Source organism: Nuphar pumila, chromosome 14, assembly GCF_984573655.1.
Source record: "Nuphar pumila chromosome 14, dmNupPumi1.hap1.1, whole genome shotgun sequence".
In the NCBI taxonomy this organism is placed as follows: domain Eukaryota; kingdom Viridiplantae; phylum Streptophyta; class Magnoliopsida; order Nymphaeales; family Nymphaeaceae; genus Nuphar; species Nuphar pumila.
The window spans coordinates 75,425,613-75,437,643 of NC_143262.1; the positions used below are offsets into that span (position 1 = coordinate 75,425,613).

The following is a 12,031-nucleotide window of genomic DNA, read 5'->3' on the forward strand; positions in this document are numbered from 1 at the left end:
CTAATCCGTCATAAATTTGCGATGAAAAAAAATCATCGCAAATTTCCGTCGCTAATTATCATTTTTTTTGTAGTGAGGGTTTAGTGATAAATAGCAAGGTTCAAATAGAATATGTGCCAGACCCAGAGGCTTCCATTAATATATGAAGCCCGGTATGGTTTATGAACTTTCATAACATTCCAGGCCGACCCAAGTTCCCACTAAGATCCGCATTTGTTCAATGTAAAAAGGATAAAAAATATAAATTTACTTGGTATGGTTCGGGTCTGGTAGGTTAGATTGAACTCGGTTACAGACCTAGTATTAGCATCTCAAATAAAGTCTGAGTCTGTTTTCACCTGAGTCCAAACCAAACCCGATCGACCTACTGACACCCCTAACCACAATGATAGACACCTTTGTAGTCAAAACTCAACATCACCAATTTTTGGTGATAATTGAATATGATTGGATCTCTGCACTATCTCAATTCTTAACCAAGAAGCTTAGAATCTGAATGTATTTTGGTGAATAGCTAATCAATACCAGTGATGTAGTATTGTATCACCCTGAATCGGCCGATACTTATTGTATTACCAAAAAAATCGATACAATACTGACCTGACCTGAATTGATTATTTTTTAATAAATATAAAAAATCGCTTAAAATTAATTTTTTAATATTATTTTAATAGCCTTTACATGTGTCGTGTTCTAATTGACACATAATATTTTTTTAATTATTTTTTGGCTGATTCAGAACGATTCACTTGAGAATCAGTATCAGCCTATTCACTCGAATCGTTGGCCATCCAAACGACCAATAAATAAGTTAGGCCGATCACATGCCCGATTGGCCCATGCACACCCCTACAGACAACATTATGCCCTATCATATTGCATTAATGAACAAACGGATCGGCTCAAATACAGCCATGCCCGACCCATTTTTCAAGTCAAAACCGAAACAGGCAATACGGTAATTATTCCCAAAGGTGTGCTTTTGCAAAGATCTAAAAGTCAACGAAGACTCACCAACAAATGATAAAAGTCAGTTGCAGATTATAAGGTTTTAAAAGTGAAGCACGCCATTGGCAACACCAAAATTTGCTCTTCTTCTCGCCCATTACCTCTTACCTGCCCACCTGTGTTCTGCTGTTAAACAAGAAACGAACTAATGGAGAGATTGGAGCTCTGCATTGGCCTTCTTTTAATTGCAGCTTTCGTTCACCTCAGCAAGGCTGTTGTTCCTATGTTCTTTATGTGCCCAACGTCCTCTAATTATACTGCCAACAGCACCTGCCAACAAAATCTCAACACCCTCTTCCTCTCCCTCTCCTCCAACGCATCCATAAACGGCTTCACCTCTGCTACGGCCGGCCGAAGCCCCGATTATGTCTACGGTCTCATCCTCTACCGTGGTGATGTCTCCGTTGCCGACTGTGCCAATTGCACAACCGATGCCACTACCCAGATCGTTCAAGTATGCCCTAACGAAAAATCTTCAATCATATGGTTTGACAACTGCCTCTTGCGTTACTCCTGTTAGATATTTCATGTGGGCCTACATATGTAATTGATGAAACATTATAAACGGTTTAAGGTGAAGGCCTATATAAAGTGATCTTATAGGGGTGGGCCATATGATATCTTATAAAGTATGGTTATAATAATGTATCTACCTCATGTGCTCTCATATAGGTTGAATTGAAAATTGTTCATCTTTCATTAGGTTTAGAGAAGAAGAAAATGTCACCTATAGAGGTTTTGGAAGATCTAACCCATCAAGATCTACCACGGCAGGTATGCTTTCGCTTTATGTTTTATTTGTTTACTTCTGATCTTTTCAATGATTTAACATGAACAAAGTTAGGGATCAAAAAATATGATTTCCCTAATTAAGATTTCTAACAATTAGTATCAAAGCCTCTTGTTCTTGTTAAATCGTTAAAATTTATCATTTTACTATTGTTTCTTTGCTGCATCGCCAGACTCCCATCAGATTTTATTTTCGCCTTTTGACTGTTGACATTAAGGGTCATTAATAATAAAAAATTATTATTTTTTATTTCCGCCACAGTCGATAGTGTGTTTTGGGGTTTGCCGGGATTGACAACCAACTGCAGGGTGGCTCGCCCTTTCTTTGGTGGCTGCAGGCCACCAGACAACATTGGGCGACTTATCGAACATCGTCCGATCTTTGGCGTAGGCACTGTTGAGTGCTTGAACAAATCACGAGGAGGAGGGAAGGACCAGACGATCCTCTATGATCTCTCGCCGATTCGGGGTACATAGTTAAAACTAAATTTGCTAGTCACCTACCTATGCTACATGAAAAATTTCATGAGTTTGACCCATTATGAGCACCTAATATATTTCTTTGGTTGGATGTGCAATACTAGTTGGACCTGAACCAGATCTGTTCGCTCTAGATTTAGGTTGCAGATTGCCCTGAACTAGTTCTCGTAAAGCCAGATAAGACGTGTTTCATCCCAAACCCAAGTACATTTGGAACCATAGCAAAGACCTAAATCGTGTGGGAATGGGGGATATAACAAACTAAGGATGTGTAGAACGCGTCAACTCCATCCTTTTTACAAGGTAATTTTTGTCTCACCCTCTTTACGGTTAGAACGGGAGACATTTTTTTTTAAAGTCCGAGGAGGCGTTCCCCAACTCTCTCTCTCTCTCTCTCTCTCTCTTGCAGCCAATGTGTGAGGGGTGAAGCAACACCGAGGCTCACTGACGCCAGTGGTGAGGCCGTTGACGAGGCCTCTTCCTCTTCTTCGCTCTTAGTTCCTCTCTCTTTCTCCCTTTGTCTTTTCCCCTTCTTCGTTCTCCCCCCCCCCCTCTCTTCTTCGTTCTTCTCTCTCTCCACCCCTTCTTCTTTGTTCTCCTTTGTTTTTCATTCTTTTTCTTTTCGGTTCTTCATAGGGATTTGAACCAAATTTCTTAAATTAGTGTTTTTTTAGTTAATTTGATTAGTTTTTTTTCTTTGATTAAATCTTTTAATCAAATTTTCAATTAGGGCTTTTTATATATAATTTGATTAGATTTTTTTATTTAGGGCTTTGAATTAAAATTTTTAAATTAAGGTTTTTAATTTGATTAGTTTTTATTTATTTAGTGTTTTCAACCAAATTTTTTAAATTAGGGTTTTTTATAATTATTTTGATTAGATTTTTTATTTATGGCTTTGAATCAAATTTTTTAAATTAGGGACTTTTATAATTAATTTGATTAAGGGTTTTTATTTGATTTTCTTTTATTAGGGCTTTGAATCAAATTTTTTAAATTAAGTTTTTTTATTTAATTTTATTGTTTATTTTTTTATAGTTTAGGGTTTTTTGTTTATTTATGATTTATTTTCTTGTATTTTATGGTTTGATGATTTAATAGATTTGATAATTTAATTTTTATAGTTAATTTGATTTTAGTGTTTGATATTTTTACGATAAACTTTCATAATTAGATGTAATATGACATTGATCAAACCATTTATATATCAAAAAATATTAATTCTTATTTTTCTCAAATTACTTAAATTTTAAATATTTTTAATTTTTAGATCCAATCTGAGATCCATATCCGGGGCTAAAATACATAATGTGATGTTAAAACACTCATGTGGTTGGGTGGATCCAGTGATACGATTCATAACGAAGTTATCTGACCTATTATCCTTGTGTCTTCATGTTGAAGGCACACAATATAAAACAAACATCGGATACAAGGAGCACAACTTCTTTGTACAATGAAAACAAACATTGGCCTTAGTACATTTGTAATTAGAGATCAGACAAAACATGAGTTATGTTTATTATGTTCTTTCATTCTGTCCAATCTTAGACGAGCCATCAAACATGCCCCTTAAGGGGTGCGTAATGTCAGATCCAAGACTAGATCGTATGATACTTGTCTAGTCGTCTGCTTCTGTTAGCACAGAGTAGAGTCAGACAACATAGTCAGATAGGGATCTAGTAGGGTGACTCAACTCAAATCTCTTTTTTATTTTGGATATTTCAAAAAAGTATTATGATTTTATTGCATTATTAATGCAATAAAAACACTTTTTTATTTTATTTCACTATATTTGCATATACTTTTTTACATGATCTGATAAAGTTTCAGGACTTTCCTGAGAAATTTTTTTTGAACAGTTATTGTCCAACTCTTAAGAAGCCGGCAAATACCCACTTGATGGAAGAGTGGGTGATTCTTTGAAGTCGGTTGATTGGGTTCGTGAACAGTCGTATCGACTATCGTGAGTCAGTATGGCTCGCAATAAAATTAAATAATATTTTTATTGTTGTATGTTTCTGGTTTTTTTTAGAGAGCAGATTTTTTTTTTTTTGCATAATTCTGTTGAATGGCAGTGCTGGTCACCGCCCCTTGTAATTATAGATAGGGGATATCTGCCTATAGTATTTGCATGCAAAGTGAAGTGATGTTGGGCCCCGTGAGTATGGTGAGTGACGAGTGAAGTGTTTGGGGTCCAGTGTACATGTGAGAGTGAAGAAATGAAACATTGTTTATTTTTATTAATCTTTTTTCTTCCTTGAGCTCACTATGTGAGCACTTTGACTTCATTGTGGGGAGAAGCGCGATGAACCCAGAAACATCGACCAGTGGATCCTCTGCGGTAACAATGAAATCTGATGCATCAAAGGATGGCTCAATGCCTCATTCTATAAATGATGTGACCATTTCTAAGCTAGATGATAGATAAGAGTGCTGCTTGTAGACCTATTTTTCGTTCATAATTTTTATGAAAAATTGTTTGTTCGGTGTGAATAAATGGTGCAATAACTTGGGTATATGTGTTCACTTTATACTGTGTTAATGTTTTTTCGGTTTTACATAAAGAAAATGCATTCACTGCGCATCAAAACAGAGATGGTAACAATACTGATACAATGTCGCTGATGTTTGTGACCTTTTTTATATATTTAGGTGAGTGAATTATGTATAGTGTAGTACATAAAAGTCAAGCTTCTATCCCTTTAATTGCAAGGAAATATTGGCTAACTTTGACAACTTTGCACTCATAAGGCTCCCCCAATGGGGTTTGGGGCCTAGGCCGCTAGGCAGACGGTCTAGATTCAAATTTCATGATGCCCAAGCGGAAGAGTGGCGACTCTCTGTGGAGAAGGGTAAGCCCATAAGCGGTATAGCAGGCAGAGTCAGTAGGGTTAGGTTTTTGTTCCCGTGGGCAGTTTCTCCATGCAAATATCAAAATAAAAGGACACCACTAATTCAGATGGGCGTCCCTTTATGAAGCCAAGTCTAGGTGCAATCACATTGTGCACTTTAGTATGCCGCTGCAGGCTAACAACTCGCGCCGTGGAGATGGAGGGTCAAGTGCAGCCTCAAAATGTGCAATGTAATTGTACCTGATCTGCCCTCCAAATCTTGGGATACTCTTTGTTGGGCAAGGCAAAGCTGGTGTCATAGCGAGATCACCAATTTGTTGGTGACATTGCATTCTTTACCCTAAGTCCTTTGTTGCGGGTTTAGGGTGTCAATGGGTTGGACCACGTTAAAATGGGTGGGTCCAAACTCGGATCAATGTGGGTCACATCAGTAGATCCGATCTAAAGTTCAACATTCTCTCACTTGACCTGTGTCAAACTCATTATCGAAGTTATTTACTGTTATCTCAATTCAAGTTTCATGTGGGTTCATATGCTATATTGAATCACAAGAATGAATCATACAAGTCATGAAAATGGACATCTTTATATAAAATATCATATTTTCATATACTACAATATCATTCATTTTAAGTGTTTAGCATGTTAAGAGTACCTTCATGAACAGGGTGGTCTTTGACCCATCTTTTTTTGTTCTTTTAATATTGTTATTCTGCTATTATCTCTTCTAAAATAAGACACTTTATAAAGAATTCAACAATGTACAAAATATAGAAAATCAATTTACTTTTATAAATGTGATCACATTAAACTATAATGTATTGTCATACATCAAAATGAATCAAATAATCTCATCTACGTTACATTTTGAGAATACAATCCCGATGCTAACTCTTAAGTAAGAGGATTTACAGTCATTTTCTATGTACTAATTGCATCAATACACAATAAATGATTCTCAGATCTTTCTTTAACAACAAAGTATTTTAACTTCATGTGTCTACATGAAGTAGAACTCTTTTTGATATTAGAGAAAGATACAACAACTTTATTATCACAAAAGATCTTTAGTAGCCGCTCGATAAAGTATGATACCAAGACCTAAAATAAAGTTTCTAATCCACGTGACCTGAGACAAAGTCTTGTATAGAGTAATAAATTTTGCCTCCATGGTGTGATCTGCAGTTGTAGACTACTTTTCGCTTCTCCATGAGACGATACTACCTGTTAACAGAAAGACGTATCCCATAATAGACTTTCCACTATCAAGACATCTTCTTAAATCCACATCCGAATATCTAACGACCTATAAGTAGTCTATCTTTCTATAGGTCAACATATAGTCCTTTGTTCTTTGTAAATAACACATGACCTTCTTCACAATCTTTTAGTGTGCAATGCCTAGATTAGAATAATATCTACCAAGCATTTCAATAACAAATACAATATTTGGTTGCATATAGGTATGTGCATATTATAAACTCTCAATCGTCGAAGCATACAGGACACTTGCCATCTGAACCTTTTTATTATCATCCTAAGAAGAGTCCTTTAAGCTCAATTTATTCCCTTTTACTAAGGGTGATGAATATGAAGAGCAATTCTCGATTTCATATCTTTTAAGAAATTTAAGGATACAGGATTTTTGAGAAAGGTCGAGTACACCCTTAATTTTATCACGACAGATCTCAATTCCAAGGACATAAGCGATCTTATTCATGTCTTTCATATCGAAATGAGAGAAAAAAATTCTTTTATCTCATGTAGTAGTCTAAAATCATTAAATGCATGAAGAATATCATCAACATACAAAATCAAAGTTATGAACTTACTCCCACTAGCCTTAAAGTGTATGCACTGAACAATAATATTTTTAGTAAATATGAAAATCAAAATTCAATGAAAATCATATTATATGAGAAGTTTACCATGTTCTAGGTATAACCAAGAACTTGTTATTTGTGCTTCAAATAATTATTGCATGATACTTTGTGTTATTTGAACTGAAGGACATGAAACTCTTCAAGGATGTGGATATTAAGGGCACTCATATCCTCAAATGAAGGAAAGTCTAATTAGTGTATGTTCTATCACCAGAAGCTACATGTGTTAATATAATGAAAAGGCATAAGACGTCAAATTTATGGCATGATCATGTTGGGATCAGAATCAATTTGATGTGACTTGTATTGACACAAGAACATCAAGAGAATACATAAAAGATGTAAGGTTTTCGGTTTTAGAGGTTTCAGTTATAGGACAGTTATGAGAATATGTAGAGATTACATAATTGTCCATGCATGGAAACCTCCCAATATATAAATCAACACGAAAGTATAATGAGGGCTATGTGATATTGATTTCTCCCAATCTCTAGGGTTCAAGGGTCTTGCTCACCTCTTGACTTGATGGTCTGGGCTCATCAAAGACGTCAATTGACTGAGGAGAACATTGACAACTCACCTCCACTGATGCATCATTTGGATTGATAATGGTCACTTCCGGTAAGTGGTGTTCTCCTAGTCTTTTATTCTAGCATTGGGTTATGGGCTCACCATGCTTTTGTTGCATGTATTATGGTTGTTGGTGCGCCGACGTACATGTGCTCACTAGAATCTCCCTATCGTTTCTCTTCTTTCCCATCGAGTCCATGTCGCTCAAGTTTGAGTTAGCATTGACTGTCGATGGCCAGCTGGGTCGACGAGACATGAACGTTAGTCACCAATGCATGCCACTCTTGTTCAGGGTTTTTCTAGACTGATTCATGGCCTTTCATGACCGGTTCAGGGTCTTCTATAACTCATTTGAGGCCGTTTTCAAGTCAATTCCAGTTATTACCTGTAATATCATGCTTTTGTCATTTCTCTCTTACTTTTATATGGTATTTTTATCATGAATTCATGTCTTCAGCATGATATTATGTGTAGTTTATGATTGTTTTGAGTTGTCCATGATATTTAAGCATGAAATTATTATTGAGTTCATAATATATATATATATATATATATATATATATATATATATATATATATATATTATGGTATGCTTTGTAATATGAATATACTTACAGTAAAATATCTCGATCAAAGTTATCTGAGTTGTGTTGATTGAGGGTTTTTTTTAACTGTGCTAAGATTGAAATTTGGTATTGCGATTGTGTGTGACTTTATGAAGCAATGATTCTACCCAGAGGCAGATCATTGTCTTTTAAATTCATACAGGGTATAATAATATGTATGTACACCAGCTCATGAAACATGTTCGTACCCAAAGGTATAATATCGAATTGCCTATGGTTACATGTTCTACTAGTTTCACCAATTGAGTAATAATTTCTTAAGAATTGAGAAGGCGAAGCATCTCTGAGTATTATTGTTTTTCACCAAAATGAAACTATAATGACCCTATTATACTTCCCTTAGAAAAGGTGAATATAAAGGGTATCAAGTTTACCTTTTCGATATGAATCTTGTATAAGCATTTATTTGTTTTTTTCTTTCATTCTTTCAATACCAAGTTCTTTGATCATTGACGATTCTAGCAATATTCCTATTTTAAACTAATCAAATTTTTCTGATAAAAAAAAATGTGTTGTTTACTTTGGGATACATAGACCTAGATTTAGCTTAAAGAAGTGATGAACCACTCACTAGTATAGAGAATAGCACAACCAATCAAAAGGCTGACTATGAGAAGTGTGAGCGCTCAAATATGCTTAACCTATTACTTTTGCAGAGTTATTTTGGAGTCTAGATTACTTTGGATTTTATCGATACATTTTATATTTCATCTTATAGTGAGAAACTTATTTCAATTTTAAGACTTGATAAGTTCAGTTTTGCTTTTAATTTTGAAAACTCTAAACTTATTATTATTAAAAATTCAATTCCTATGGTTCTGGATATATGTGTGATGGTTTGTATCATTTGAGAACCAAACTCTATATACAATAATCTTACTCTGTTGAGAATACATTGATTGGCAATAAAGGTGATTGATCAATCTTATTTATTTTGGCATCGAAGGTTAGAAAATATCTCAAAAGAAAGAGTCCAAAGAGAAAGAAGGGATTGTTGGCTCCCTTAACTTTACATATATAAAATTATGTGTTGACTGCATAAAGGATAAACAAACTAACATATATAAGAAGGATATAAAATGCAACAGTGGTGAATTAAAAATTATATACAAATGTTTGCATATAAGTCTAACACTTATTTCTATGCAACTCTAAGGAGAACCACCAACATTCAGATCAAGGCATGACACCCATGCTTTATGGTGGATCATAAATCTAAGGCTAAACGCTCCCCAGATCATTAGATATCTAGTTCAATTTTTTAAGGAGAGGGGTCAGTCGTACTAGAGATCTTGCGTTTAGGTGGTTTAGGAATAATCTAGATTCTAGAACAATTGGGTCAACCTTTGCATCCAAAAAACATGTGTGGTTCAGAGAAGTCCCATTTTCAAATCCACATGGTTGGAAAAAGTATAGGTGCATTGGGTATTGGTTCGTGATACACTTGAATCACACTGAAAACCTAACTTGGTCGAAGAAGACAAAAAAAAATTGATTGTATTAAATATCACAAAAAATTGGTGATAGTGATTTTGGACAACACACATGTCAATGTTGGGAGCTTTGTGTTGTTAGCGGTACAACTACTCGATTGCCTTTGTACTTCTGCATATGTATAAATTTGCTCTCATTAGTAATCATGTGATTGGAGCATCTAGAGTCAACAATCCAATTATTTTGATAATTAATTTTTTTTCTTTAGTGGAGGTCTAATGCTAACAGAATTACAATGCTCATTTCTTCTTGAACTTTCAAAAATTTTGACCTCCATAGAATACAGGAAACCAGTTTTCTGTATCTCACATCGAGCTCCCTCATATTTTGAACTAGTGGAAGCTATTGCATTTTCGTTGGCAATCTTCACTCTACAATGTCAAAAAAAGTGTCCAACTTTTTGCACCTAAATCAATTCTTCTACATTAAAACAAGGAGGTTGTTGCATATATATTTTTTCTTCTAGTTCTTCATCCAGGAAAGTTGTTTTTCCATCCATTTAATATAGCTTTAAATTAAAATGAGCTACGATGGATATAATTATTCTCAACGATTCTTTAGTTGAGACAGGAGAAAAGGTTTTATTATAATCAATGACCTTCATCTAAGTGAATCCCTTTGCAATGAGCCTAGCCTTATACCTCTTCACTCATCCTTTTGAGTCTATTTTGGTCTTAAAGATCAACTTACAACCAACATATCTGACTCTATTAGGTCAAAGTACAAGATCTTGCACTTTATTCTTTGCCAGAGTCAAGATTTTCTTTTATAGAATTAATCTAATGTGTTAATTTATCACTGGCTTCTGCAAAAGTTAAGAGATCATCATCAATATCTATAAAATTATTGAGCTCTTGCAAATACACTACATAATCAGGGTAAATAACATATTTCTTGGTCCTCATGAACCTCTATATAGGTGTTACTTGTGATCCAATTTGAACAATTGCATCTTGTTGTTGTATATGCTTATCAGTAACTTGTTCTACTTAGGATTGATTGTTATTAAGCAAATTTTTCTTAACATCAACTAATGAGACAATGCTCAGGAAAACTGAGCATTTTTTCTTTGCAGATAAAGAAACGAAATTCTATAATTTCTCAAATATAAGACTTTAATATGCATTTATCCTAATAGAACTATGTTTAAGAAATCTCACTTTATCTGTTTTCACTATTTATGGTATATGAGATGATGAACAGTAAAACCTAAATTTATTTAATCTTTCTGAATAACCAATGAAAAATTCACTCATCGCCCTTAGATCAAAGACTTTTATATGTGGACTATATAATTTAGCTTCAACTAGACATCCTCATACTCACATATATGACAAGGAAGGTTTTCTGCCTATTCATAACTCATAAGGAGTCCTTAGGACAACCTTCGTAGAAATCTTGTTTGATATGTGTACTAATATCCTAAGAAATTCACCTCACAAGGTTAAGGGAAGAGTTAAATGATTTAACAATACTTGAACTATCTCTCTAAGTGTACGATTTCTTCTTTAAGCTATACCATTCTGGTAAGCACTACGAGACATAGTATATTGAGGCACAATGCCTTCCTCCTTTAGAAACCATGCTAATGGCTATTTCTTTTGTTTCATCTTAGTGAAATGATAATAGTATTTTTTACCTCTATTATATCTAACCACTTTTATAACTTTACCAAGCAATTTCTCTACTTCTTTGTTGTAGTTCATAAAAACCTAAAAGACTTTAAATTTTTCATATAGCAAATAGAGATACATGTATTGAGAGTAGTCATCTATAAATGAGATAAAATATTTTTCACCAGTATAACACGAAATATTCTCAAGAAAAGATGTAAGGTTTTGGTTACAGAACAATTATAAGGATGCGAAGAGATCACATAATTGTCCATGCATAAAAACCTCCCACTATAGATTAATCCTTCTACTATTTAAGTCACCATGGAAGTATGATGAGGGCTAGGTGATACTATTTCTCTCAATCTCTGAGGTTCAAGGGTCTTGCTCACCTCTCAGATTGACAATGGCTTCTTTCATTAAGTGGTGTTCCCCTGATCTTTTATTCTAACAATAAGAACTTCAATTTTGACTCTCACATGAATGATTTGTTAGCCTATTTTGCAATCACATATGTTTCTCCAATTTTTTTCTTGGTCAAGCCAGTAAACAGTGAGCAAAAGATGTGGAATCACATTGTACTAGGAGGACTATGAAAAGTGTTGTGCCAACACCTCAATTGCCAAGAAAAAATAGAGAGAAACTGGATTCCAAGTCAAGTATTCAAACTTCAACCTAATAGGTAGTGCAAGGGATAGAGGAACAAATCCACG

General features: G+C 34.5%; 1 pseudogene; it reads left to right on the plus strand.

Moving 5' to 3' along the window:
- Positions 1-1,156: 1,156 nt before the first annotated feature.
- LOC149816998 (antimicrobial ginkbilobin-2-like protein pseudogene) lies at positions 1,157-1,528 on the plus strand (annotated as a pseudogene).
- Positions 1,529-12,031: the final 10,503 nt, after the last annotated feature.